The following is a 14358-nucleotide window of genomic DNA, read 5'->3' on the forward strand; positions in this document are numbered from 1 at the left end:
GCTTCTGAGTAGCTAGGATGACAGTTGTGAGCCACCGGCAGCAGCCAGTTTCAGCCACCTTCAAATACCCAGAGGAAAACCAATTCATTAGGCCACAAACTTCTTGCAACCCTTGACTTCAGACTTTGACACCAGCATCCAAATCCATCCTTCAATGGACAGAATGCAGACACAACAACCCCACCCCAGCACACATTCGCCCACTCCCTGCCTGACACAGGCCTCATCCTCTTGAGTTCTTGGTAAGGTACCACCTATCCTACTGTGGCTTCAAACGGGGGCAAAATTGGGGAGTTCTTAGAAATGTCTGTACAGTGAGGCCAGCACCTGGTCTCTCAAACACAGCACCCACACACAACTCCACATCTCTACAGGCAAAAATGTTTTACTTTTCAGTTGTGGGGCTTGAACTCTGGGCCTGGGTGCTGTCCCTGAGCTCTTCACCTCAAGGTGAGCACTCTACTACTTGAGACACAGCACCACTTCCGGTGTTCTGGTGGGTTTTGGAGATAAGAGTCTTAGGGTCTTTCCTGCCCAGGCTGGCATTGAAGTGTGATCCTCAGATCTCAGCTCTTGAGTACCTTGGATGACAGCCATGAGCTACTGAAATCTTCCATAAAGGAGCCGTGAAACTGTGAACGAGAAAACAAAAGTTGTGACTGGGCTCGTACTTGGTATTGATAAAAAAAAAACAATAACAACAAATATACACACAGAGAGCGAAATAAAATGTTTTTGCTGTTTTTAGACATGGTGACTTAAATATATTTTCATTGCTCTCATCTTCATGCTCTCTCAAGACACACACACACACACACACACACACACACACATCCAGAATGGTGACAGAAGCCTCTTCCATGCAGCACCTGCAATTTGCTAACTGATCACTTACCTGAGCACAGTCAGGCAGGCTGTACAAGGAGAAAGATTCTCTCTCTGTCTCTGTCTCTCTGTCTCTCTGTCTCTCTGTCTCTCTGTCTCTGTCTCTGTCTCTGTCTCTGTCTCTCTCTCTCTCTGTCTCTCTCTCTCTCTCTCTCTCTCTCTCTCTCTCTCTCTCTCTCACACGCACACACACACACACACACACACAAAATCAGAGTAGTGCCTCTCCTAAGTTTGTTGGTTCCTCATCTGGGACAATGTACAATCTGGAGCACGCAGGTTCCCATTCCCCATTCCCTTGTCAGAACCGAGATCTCCCACCCAAGGGGAGCACTACTCTAATGACACAGCACCACCCCGCCTCTCTCCTTCTCCAGGGTGAGACACTTCCCCTTTGGAACAACCAGCCTTAACTCCCCATTCACCAAAACCCTAAGACAGGACGCTGGGTGAAAAATCCCCAGATAGGTGACTCCTCAGAGCCAGGACTGAAAACAAGCAGGGGGTCATGGGGTACCCAGGGGGTGTCTGTCCCGGGGTGGGGGTGGTGTTTAGGAAATGGATGGGGTTCTAAAGGCTACCTACATGAACAGATTCCCTACTTCCAGCCTAGATGCTTCTGGGTGACTGGTTGGATTCTTGGGGAGGACAAGGACACCAGATGTACCAGGAGCACCAGCAGATGCTGGCAGAGCTAGGAAATGTGGTCAGCCTGTGAGTACTGTTGACAGGTGGGGTGGTGGCGGACAGGCCATGTGTATGTGTGTCAGAGGGAGTGTGTCACTTCCAGATATTCACCTTCCATCTGACCCTCAATGCCCTCACCTCCCTATTGGGCTTTTCTGGGACCCTCCTTATGTTAGAGGGTGACTGAGAACAGAGGACAAGGACTCACACAGCAAGAGGGCCCTATCTTCTGCATCCAATACCCCCCAACCTCAGAAAAAAGGAAAAGACCCAATAAGGCAGGTGTGGAGTTGCTCCCCTCCTCAGAATAAAGCCCCCAGTTTCCCATCTTGGAGAAGGTTGAACATGTGGCGCTGTATGGTTCTCACTGCTCCGGGCCAGGGGCTCAGTGATGCCTCCTTCACAACTCCCCATTTCCTGGGACACTGACACTAAGGATGGTAGTAGGATCCCTGGGTCCACACCCACTCCTCCATCTCCCACTCCTGGGACGCATTTGTGACAGAGCCAGGACTGGCACCTGGTGCTGGTGAGGCAATGTTGGGATACAAGAAGGGAGGCAGGAGTCGTGCATCTGGGTTGGGGGGAAGGGGGATTGGGAGAGGTCACAAGGTGTGGGCCCACGGGATGTCCACTCATATGTGCTTCTGGGAGAAGCTGTAGGCTGGAGTTCTAGGTGCAGAGGGCAGCAATGGCATCATCATGGCAGATGCTCAGGACCAGAGTAGAGGACGGGGCGGGGGAGGCAGGACATGGTCAGGCCCACAATCTGGCCTGGGCACACCATCGCTGGATGACTCTGAGAGGCACTGCGGGTCCGAGCCAACAGCAACATGTTTGAAACATGATGTCGCAGAGAGGGCAGGAGAGGGGCCAGGACAGGGGCAAGCAGGTGGCAGGGCTAAGCGTGCCCCAGCCCCAGCTGAACTCCTGGCACAGGGACCTTGGACTCAGGTCCTACTTGGCCTCTGAGCCTCCCTGGGCCTGTGGGAGGGATGTGCCTGCTGTGCTGAATTTGTGCTCTGTGCTCCTGGGCCAGACCTGTGCTCCTACAGCAGCAGAGGCCAGCCATTGCCGCAGTCTCCCCTGGTGCATATGGCTGCTCAACTCTCTGCTCTCTTTCTCTGCCACCACTTCTCTCGAGGGCTGCCCTGCCCCACAGCGCAAGCCTGTCAGCCTCTGGCTGCACCAGCTATGTGCCCCCTCTGCTATTCCCTGTCCTCCTCTTGTTCATGCCCCTCCCCCCTCTGCCATGTCCCCCACCTCTTAGCCTTGTGCTGCCCTGATTCTGCAATAAGGCTACCAGGCCATGGCAGAAGCAGCCTCACCTCATCTCAGGGCGTACTCCAACCCTAGCAGCTGCCGAGGTTGATTGACTCTCCCCTCAGTCCAACCGCTGTGGGAGAATCTTCTCCATCCACCCTACACACTAAGCAGGTGCAAGATGACCCTCCGTGTTTGTGTGTGTGTGTGTGTGTGTATGTGTGTGTGTGTGTGTGTTTGTGATTGTCGGGGATACCTACCTTTCAAGGACTCAGAACATAGCACCCTTTGGGATGACAGCACACAGAAAACTTTAAAAAAATAGCACCAAGAAACCTATGTAATAGCATCAGCACAATATGGCTTTTTAAAGACTCACCACATAGCAACCTTTGGGATCCTCATGGCAATCTAATGACCAATAAAATTAGACATGCCATTTTGACATCACTAAACTTAAATATCATAGTATTATGACATAATATGTCATAGTGGCACTATAGATATATTGTGAATGCCTATTCTGTTATTTCATTCTATTTCAAGGGAGCAATATTGGTGGATATCAGAAATCCATTGTGAACTCAAAGCCACTGTGACATGAAAATTCCCTTTGTGACATCACAGTGCCATTGTGATATCATTAAGCTGTTTTGACATCACAAACATGTCCTGTCCATTGTGACCTCACTATCAATGTGACATCACAAAGCCATTGTGATATCACATTGCTGTTGTGACATTACCATCACCTTGAGACCTCCAAAACCCATTATGACATCTTTAGACTTTTGAAAAAAAACACATGGCCTTTGTGACATCACAGTCCCTTTGTGTATCCATATCTTCGTTGTGAAATGTCAGTTGAGATCAGATATGCCATTGTAATATCACAGAGCATTTATAATATAATCATCAGCACATTGTCATTATGACAACATCAGCTCATTGTGAAATCACAAATCTGTAATGACATCTTACCACTATTACATTACATTGTCATTGTGACATCATATATACATTATTAATGCCTATTATGTGATTTCATTATATTTCAAATGTTGCATGTGGTTACATATCAAAAACATATTTTTACTTGATAACCATTGTGATATCACAATCCCTTTGTGACATAACATTGCCATTGTAATATCTCTAAATAACTGACAACTCAAACATGTCCTGTCATCATAAGGTTTATGACATGTTGCCACTCTGTAATGTTAGGTCCATTGAGAGCTCAACCTCTTTTCTACTTCATTATTGCAGGTATGACATGAAATATTAGAAATATACTGTGACATCATGAATATTGTGACATCACACTCCTAGACATCACAGTGTCACATTGTCACATCACAAATCTGTTCTGTTGTCACATCACAAATCTATTCTGACTTCATCACATTTGTGCCAACAAATACCTTCGGAATCCTCACAATCCCTTTCTGAACTCATATACCCATTGTGAGTTAATGACAATTGAGGTCTAGAATGACATTGTCACATCACCAATCTACTGCGACATCACAAAACTATTTTGAACTCATCGCTATTATGGCATCAGCAACTAATTGTGACATAACAACACTCTTATGACATTATAATTTGACATCATATTGCAATTGTGATATTACTGTACCATTATGCTTTCACAAACCTATTATAACCTCATCACATCTTAGAAAATTCATGGCCTTTGGGACATCAAACTCTTTCTGTGAACTTGTATCATTGTGAACTTGTAGCAATTGAAATTTGAAATAAGATGTGATATTACAAACTAGTTTTTACATCACTAACCCATTTTTATATCATTAATGAAGTACCTCATTTTCGGATACCCACTCTTAGACCACAAGAGACCACGATCAATGCAAACAGCAGAGTCGTTTATTGCAAGCTAGAACTTGGTCGTCCACGCACTCAGTAACCGGTGACTCTAAGAGGTCCTGAGCACAAAATTAGCACAGCTTTTATACTATCAAACAAGTTTACAAGTTCAGGGGGTTCCCACACAAGCAATTTTAGGGGTTTTCCACACAAGCAAGTTCACAAGTTCAGGGGATTTAAGTCCACCTTGACTGCACTTCCCTTTTTCTGATGGAACACCTTGGCAGCTGTTCTGTTCCTTAAGGGTGGGCAGCGTTAGTGGCAACCTGCGGTTTTCCTGAAAGCTATTAATTTTATTTGGCAGCACAGCTCTCTTTGGGGGTTACTCTAGGGCAGCACAGCTCAGGGGGCTTGATTTTAAAATGAGTTACTTTAGCTCTTCAATTAATACTTTACAACCGAAACCTGTTAGGAACTTTAGCACTTTTGACAAAAAATCATGGCCTTTGTGTCATCACAGTTCATTTGTATATGTCGTGACTTCATTATCTTATCCGCACTATAACCTAATGGCAAATAAGATTGGACATGACATTGTGACATCATAAACCCTTTGTGACATCATCACCAGTGTGACATCAGACTGTCATTATGATACCATCAGCTCATTGTGATAGCACCAAAATAAAGTGACATCATAGCATCATTACATCGCATTGCCATTTTGCTGTCATAGGGGTTGGGAAGGTAGCTCAGTGGTAGAGCACTTGCCTTGCATGCATGAGGCCCTGGGTTTGATTCCTCAGCACCGCATAAGCAAAAAGAAAAAAGACAGAGGTGGCACTGTGGCTCAAGTGGTAGAGTGCTAGCTTTGAGCTGAAGAGCTGAGGGACAGTGCCCAGGCCCAGAGTTCAGGCCCCATGACTGGAACCCTCCCCCCCCAAAAAAGAAAGCTGTCACAGACACATTGTGATTGTATATCCTGTGATTTCATTCTATTTCAAATGTGGCATATCTCTTGCTATCAGAAACACATTGTGACCTCATAACCATTGTAACATTATAAACTCTGTGTGACGTCATAACCAGTATGACATCACATTATTGTTATGACATTTTAAACTTATGGTGACATCACAAAATGACAATGACATTATAGCATTTGCCATTATAGCATTGTGATAACATAGACACATTATGAATGCCTAATCTGTGATTTCATTGTATTTGAAATGTGGCATGTGGGATGATAACAGAGACTCATTTTGATATCATAACCATTTTCACATCAAAATCCCTTTGTGACATCAATTTTGCAATATGACATCACAATTGCAATGTGATGCTAATAAGGCATCATGATATCACAATGGTCACAAACTCACAATGGGTTTCAGATATCAATTGACATGCCACATTAGTAGTAGAATCAAATAACATAATAGGCAAACACAACGTGTCTATGACATCAGAATGACAATATGATGTTACAATGCTATGATGGCATTGTAGTTTTACATGTCAAATTGAGCTGGTGGTGTAATGGCAACATGATGTCACAATTATAATGATGTCAGAAAGGATTTTTTTATATTTCAATGGCATGTCTGATGTCAGTTGTCATTAGTTCCCCATGAGGATATTAATACAAAAAAGTTCTGTGATGTCAGAGAGGCCATGTGTGTTTTCAAAGTGGTAAGAGGTCATAATAGGCTTGGGATGGCACAATGTGATCTGTAATGTCACAATGGAAATAAGATGTCCCATTGGGTTTTTAATGTCACAGTAGTGATGAGGTCACAATGGTTTTGTGATGTCACAGTTTGTAATTTCAGAATGATACATCTAATTTCAACTATTCATAATTCAATATGAGGATACCAGGTGATAGAAGAAGCTTCACAGTATGAGGTCATACTATGCGAAAACCCAATGGAACAGTGATTTCACAATGACATTGTGATGTCTCAACATCATGTTATAATAATGTTTTGATGTCACAATTGGTGACGCCATACTGATGAGGAGGTTGCAATAGATTTGAGATGTCCCAAGGGGTTGGTGATGTCACAATGGCATGTGGGATCTCAATTGTCATTAACTCAGCATGAGTATATGAGTTTGGGAAGGGATTCTGATGTCCCCAAATATATGTAGTCAAAAATTTGAAGAACTAACAGGTCTGAGATGTCATAAAGTGACACAATGGTTATGATGTCCAGTGGTGTGATATCATGATGTTACAATGGATTTTAGATATCTCATGTCATATATGAAATATGAGGTCGAACGCAGATTTTCAACTCACAAAAGGCCTAAGATATCACAATGACATGTCACAAAAGTTATGAGGTCAGGAGAGGTATTTGATGTCACAGTGGGTTAGTGATGTAACAAAGACAATGTGCTGTGACAAAGAGATTTTGATGTGACAAAGGTTATGAGTTCACAATGGTTTCCTGATATCAACCCACATGGCACATTTGAAATAGAATGAAATCCAAGAATAGGAATGCACAACATTACCATGCTTATGTAACTGTAATTCCTCTGTACACTATACTTACAATAAAAAATGCACAGATGAAAAAAAATGGTATGTTGTTATTGGGATTTGGTGATGTCACAATAATATGATGGTGTCATGATGACAATGTGATTTCACAGTCACAATTTTTGCTCAAAGTATTTGTGATGATACAGTGCTATGTGTGATCACAATTTTCATTAGTTCACTATGAAGATATGGGAAAACAAAAGGTCTGTGATGCCACAGAGGTCATGGGTCTTTTAAATGGTGCTGAGTTAACAGTAGCTTTGTGATGTCACAATGTGATTGTGAAGGCACAACAGCAATGTGATGTCACAATGGGTTTGTGATGTCACAGTAGTTATTAGGTCACAAAGAGTTGTGATGTCACTATGAGTTTGTAATATTACAAGGACATGTCCAATTTCAATTTCTACAAGTTCACAATGAGGATACAATTTCAAAGAAAGAATCAAGCTCCAAAGAGCATGAGTGTTTAGTCATAACTTGTGTGATATGCTTCCATTAGGATATTTTAGGCCTTTAATAAGCTTAGAATCTGTTTTCAATCTTATAATATTTCAGGTTTGACATATCATATAAGAAATTGACTCTGACATCATGACCATTGTGATATCACATTGATAAACATCAAGACCATGGTGTCACATTGTGAACTCACAAATCTGTTAGGACTTCATCAAATTTGTGCCAACACAGGTGTTTGGAGACAACACAGTCCCTTTGTGAACTCATATCTTCATTGTGAATTAATTACAATTGAGATTCGGCATGCCATTGTGACATTTCCAGCCAATTGTGACAGCACAAACCTACTATAGTAAGAACACATTGTGATCTAATAGCCATTGTGGTAGCACAATCCCTTTGTGACTCCACATTTCCATAGTGATATCACTAAACAACTGTGAAATGATAATCCTCTCATACTCAATTCAGGTATGAAATGTGATACCCGAATCCAGTGTGACATCTATGTCATGGTGACATCACACTGATAGATATGAGCATTTTTTCACATTCTGACAACTCACACCTGTTAGGACTTCACTTTTGTGACAACGCATGCCTTTGGAGACATCACAGTCCCTTTGTGACCTCATATACTCATTGTGAGTTAATGACGGTTGAGATCACATGTCATATTTTGATATCACCAACTCATTGTAACATCATACACCTCTTGTAAACTCCTCACTAGTGTGGCATTACCAATTGTGATATCAAAACATTATTAAGTCATCATATTGCAACATCACATTGCCATTGTTATGTCACTGTTCCATTGTGTTTTCAAAAACCTAGTATGTCTTCATAGCATTTTAGAAAATTCATGGCCTTTTTTGCTTGTCTTCTGTGAACTCTTATCCTCATAGTGATATAGTATCAACTAAAATTGGTCATGTGATTATGAAATGTGATTTCACAAAACAATTTGATTTCATCACCAATGTGACATCACAAACCCATTGTGAGCTTTTACTGCCATTTGACATCACTATCACATTGCGACATCCCAAACCTATTAGGACCTCAGCAACTTTGAAAATACACATGGCCTTTGTGACACCACAGCCCCTTTGTGTAACTATACCCTCATTATGAACTGGAAATTGATATCAAACATGCCATTTGTGACATCACCAGTGTGACATAACATTGTCATTATGACAGCATCAACTACTTTTGACATCACAAAACTACAATGACAAGATAACATTATGAGATCACATTGTCATCGTGATGTTATAGACAGATTGTGAATGCTTGTTTTTAATCTTTTTTTGTCTAACATGGGGTTTGAACTTTGGGCTTGGGTGCTGTCCGTGCTCTTCAGGTCTAAATGAGCTCTCTATCACTTGAGCCACAGTGCCACTTCTGGTTTTCTAGTGGTTTTATTGGATATAAATCTCATGGACTTACCTGCTTGAGCTGTATTTGAACTGCTATCCTCAGATCTGAGGCCCCTGAGTATCTACGATTACAGTCATGAGTCACCCATGCCCGGCTTTTTCATTATATTTCAATTTTGACCTGTGTGTTGATATCAGAAACATAATGTGACCCCATAACAATTGTAACACCATAAATCAGCAGTGACATCAAATTGTCATTATGACACCATTAGCTCATTTGTGATATCACCAAATGACAATGGCATCATAACATTATAAATCACAGTGACATTGTTACATCATAGACATAAGAGTGTTATGGCCTATTCTGTAAATTCATTCTATTTCAGAAACCCATTTTGACCATATAACCATTGTGATATCACAATCCTTTGTGACATCACATTGCCATCGTTATGTCATTAACCTGTTGTGCCATCACAAACCAGTACTGTCCTTATAAGTTTTGTGACATGCTGCCATTTTCATATGTTAAGTCATTTGTGAGCCCATAATCTGTTTTCAATCTCATATTTCTGGCATGACAGGTGATATCATAAATCCCCTGTGACGTTAGTCTGCCAGATATGATCATTATGTCACATAGTGACATCACAAAACTGTTTGAATGGCATCACATTTGTGACAACACATACCTTTGGAGACATTACAGTCCCTTTTTAGACTCATATATTTATTGCCCATTAATGACAATTGAGATCTGCCATGCCACACTGACATCATGAACCCATTGTGACATCACAAACTTTTGTGACCTCATCACGAGAATGGTATCAACAACTAATTGTGGTATCAAAGCTTTATTTTGACATGATATTATGGTATTGCCATTGTGATATCACTGTCCCATTGTGTTTTTACAAACCTCTTATGGCCACATCACATCTTAAAAAATACATGGCCTTTGAGACTTCAAGCTTTTTCTGTGAACTCGTGTTCTTATGACCTCAACGCCAAGGATACAAACAATAGAGTCACATTTAATATAATAAACCAATTTACACTAGAAAGGGGACTTGATTACCTTATCCTGGACTGGATACCCAGGTTCAAGAGCAGCCTTAACCACCAAACCTCAGGCCTCCAATGGGCAGCCCTACTGGTCTGCAAAGAAACAACCAAAAAATTATGATCTCCAAAGCTTCAAACCTCCATGGGCAAGGCTTTTTACTTTTCAATTCCTCCCTCCTTCGCTACAGACCTGTCCTTCATTCCTGGTCTTTCCCTTTTTCCCTTCCACCCTTTCCTTCTTCTCTTTAGGCCTCTCCATTCTCCACAGGCCTGCCCTACTCTGTCCCAGTGACCAAATGCCAACCTTCTGCTCTCCCTCAACTTCCTCTCTTCTCAGGTTTTTCCCTTCCTGCTGTCTCACCACTTTCTTCCATCCGGATAGCTCCCATTTTTATCTCCCCTTCCAATGCTCTGAAAATGCAACATATATATACGTTATACACCTCCTCACTCCAACGGGCATCCTGCCTAACAGTTTTCAACCATCACTTCCCAAACTGCCCAATGCTCAATCACTTCTTGACAGCTCACTATGTGAGGCTTGACACCTCCACCTTTGGCAGCATTCCCAACTCTCTCTGGTGGGCCAGGCCAAGAATTTACAATGATTATCGGCTCCCACAGATAATTCTGGCACCACTGGTTATTACAGTATCCTCATAGTTAATTAGAAGAAATTGAAATTGTATACATCATTGTTATATTACAAACTTGATGAGACATCACTAACCCATTGTGACTTCATCACTGTGGTGACATCACAAATCGATTGTGATATCACATTGCACTTGTGCCACCATGAACACATTGTGACATCCCAAACTTATTATGACTTCTGAAGATTTGAAAGAAAGCATGGACTTTGTGACATCACAGGTCCTTTGTGTACCCATATCCTCATTTTGAGCTAATGACAATTGAGATCAGACATGCCATTTTAACATCACAAAACCTTTGTGACCTCATCACCTGTGTAAAATCACATTGTCATTATGACAACATCAGCCCACAGTGACATCATAAAACAAAAATGATGTCATAAATATTATGACATCACATTGTCATTGTGATGTCACAGATACATTGGAATGCCTATTCTTTGATTTTTTTCTATTTCAAATGTGGCAGGTGGGTTGATATCAGAAATACATTGTGACCACATAACCATTATGACATCACAAAACCTTGATGATACCTATTGCCATTATGATATCACTAACCTACTGTGACATCACAAAACTGTCCTATTCTCATAATTTTTTGACATGCTGCCAGTGTGATCTCTTTAGCCTCTCTGAGTTCATACATTGTTTAAATCATATTACTTCAGGTTTAACGTGATATCAGAAATCCACTGGGACATCATCACCACTGTGACATCACACTGCCTGATGTCATGAAAACTGAGACACATTGTGACATCACAAACCTGTTAAGACTCATTACACTTGTGCCAACATATGCCTTTGGATACATCGTTATCCCTGTGAACTTATATAATTGTCAATTAGAGATCTGGCATGAGATTGTAACATCACCATCCCATTGTGAAATCACAAACCTATGTGACCTCATCACCTGTATGGCATCAGCAACTATTTGTGACTTCAAAACAATACTATCTCATGTAATGGTAACATTACATTGCCAATGGGATATCTCTGTCCCATTGCATTTTCACCAACCTATTATGTCCTCATAATATTTTACAAAATTCATGGCCTCTCTGACTTCTAGCTCCTTATGTGAACTCGTATCTTCATTGTGATCTAGTAGAATAAAATTGGACATGTAATGGTGATATTACAAATTCATTTTGATATCACTATCTAAGTGTGACCTTGTCACTACTGTGACATCACAACGCCATTGAGACATCACATTGCCACAGTGATATCACAATCACCTTGTGACATCCCAAACCTGTTGTGACCTCTTTGCACCTTTGAAAAAGCACATGGTGTTTGTGACATCACAGTAACTTTGGATAATTATATCCTCATTGTGAACAAAGGACAACTGACATCAGGCATGCCATTGTACCATTACAAACACTTTGTGACATCATCTCCAGAGTGAGATCACATTGTTTTGATACCAACAGCCCATTTGACATCCCAAAATGACAATGACATCATAGCATTATGACATCACATTTTCATTGTGAGGTAATAGAGACAATGTGATTGCCTATTCTATGATTTCATTCTATCTCAAATGTGGCATATAAGTTGATTTTAGAAACCCATTGTGACCACATCACCATTATGACGTTACAATCTCTTTGTGACCTCATATTTACATTGTGAAATCATTAATGGAATGTAACATCATAAACCTGTCTTGTCATCTTAAATTTTGTAACAGGCGACTACCTTGACCTGGGCTGGATGCCCAGAGCTAAATGCAGCCTCAACCATGGACCCTCAGAACTTCAAAGAGCAGCCCAGCCATTTGTTAACTGGTCTGCAAACAACCAATCTCCAAAATAATGATCTCCACAGCTCCACATTTCAAAGGACAAGGCTTTTTCCTTTCTCTTCATCCTCCTTCTCTAAAGACCTGTCCTACCTTTCAGGTCTTTTCATTTTTTTCCTTCCACCATTCCCTTCTTCTCTTCAGGCTGCTCTACTCTTGAAAGGCTTGTCCTGCCCTGACGAGGTGGCCAGTTGCCGTCCTTCACCTCCTTCTCTCTCTCAATTTCCTCTCCTCCCAGGTCTTTACCCTCTTTCAGTCTCATTACTTATTTCCTTCCAGGCCTTTCCCCTTTTTCTCTCCTCTTCTGTTGCTCTGAACATGCAGCCATTATATAGGCTGTACCCTTCTCCCACTGTGCAATATGTTTCTTGCATAACAGTTTTAAAACTTCACTTCCCTAATGTCCATGCCCAATTACTTCTTGGCAGCTCACCATGTGGGACTTGACATTTTATCTCTTTCAGCAGCATGTCCTCCCCCCTCCAGTGGCATGCACCCCCCTCTCTGTTGGTCCAGACTAGGAGTTCATGATGACTATCTGTTCCCGTGGATTATAGGGGTACCGCTGGTTATTACAGTGACCTCATGGTGAACTAGGAGCAATTGAAATTGGACAAATAATTGTGATATTACAAACTCATGACATAACTAACCCATTGTGACCTCATCACCACTGTGACATCACAAACCCATTGTGACATTGCTGTTTTGACACGAGGATCACTTTGAGACATCCCAAATCTATTATGACTCCTTATAACCTTTGAAAACATACATAGATTTGTGACATTACAATTCCTTTGTGTACTTAAATCTCCATTGTGAATTATTGACAATTGAGAATCAGACATGACATTTTAACATCAGAAACATTTTTGAGATCATCACAATTGTGACATCACATTGTGACACCATCTGATGATTGTGAAATCACAAAACTAAAATGATATGAAAGAATTAGAACTTCACATTGTCATCGTGACATCATAGATATGAATACCTTTTATTGTGATTTCATTCTATTTCAAATCTGGCCTGTACTTTGATATCATAAACAAACTGTGAATCATAACCATTGTGACATTACAATCCCTTAACTTTTGTGACATGCTGCAATTCTGTTACCTTTTATGTCTTTTTGTCCTCATGATCTGTTGTCGACCTCATTAGATTTCACATATGACATTTGATATCACAAATTCCCAGTGACATCATGACAATGGTGACATCACACTGCTAGATGTCATAACCATTGTATCAAATTCTGACATCACAAACCTTTTAGGATTTCAATGTATTTGTGACAACATACTTTTAGAGAAACCACAGTCCCTTTGTGAACTCATATACTCATTATAAGTTAAAGACCATTGAGAACAATCATGTCATTGTGACATGCCCAACACATTGTGACATCACAGTGCCATGGTGATATACTAACACACTGTGACATCACAAGCCTGCCCTGTACTCATGTCTTGTGATGTGCTGTAATTGTGAAGTCTTAGGCTATTTATGAGCTCATAATCTGTTTTCAAACTTATATTTCAGTTATGATATGTGATATCAGAAATCCACTGTGACATCATGACCATTGTGACATCATACTGACAGACATCATGAACATTGTATCACACTGTGACATCACAATCCTCCTAGGACTTCATCACATTTGTGACAACACATGCCTTTGGAGAAACCACAGTCCATTTGTGAACTCATATTCTCTGTGAT

Source organism: Dipodomys merriami, unplaced genomic scaffold, assembly GCF_024711535.1.
Source record: "Dipodomys merriami isolate MVZ:Mamm:240054 unplaced genomic scaffold, mDipMer1.0.p SCAF_317, whole genome shotgun sequence".
NCBI classification, from domain to species: Eukaryota; Metazoa; Chordata; class Mammalia; order Rodentia; family Heteromyidae; genus Dipodomys; species Dipodomys merriami.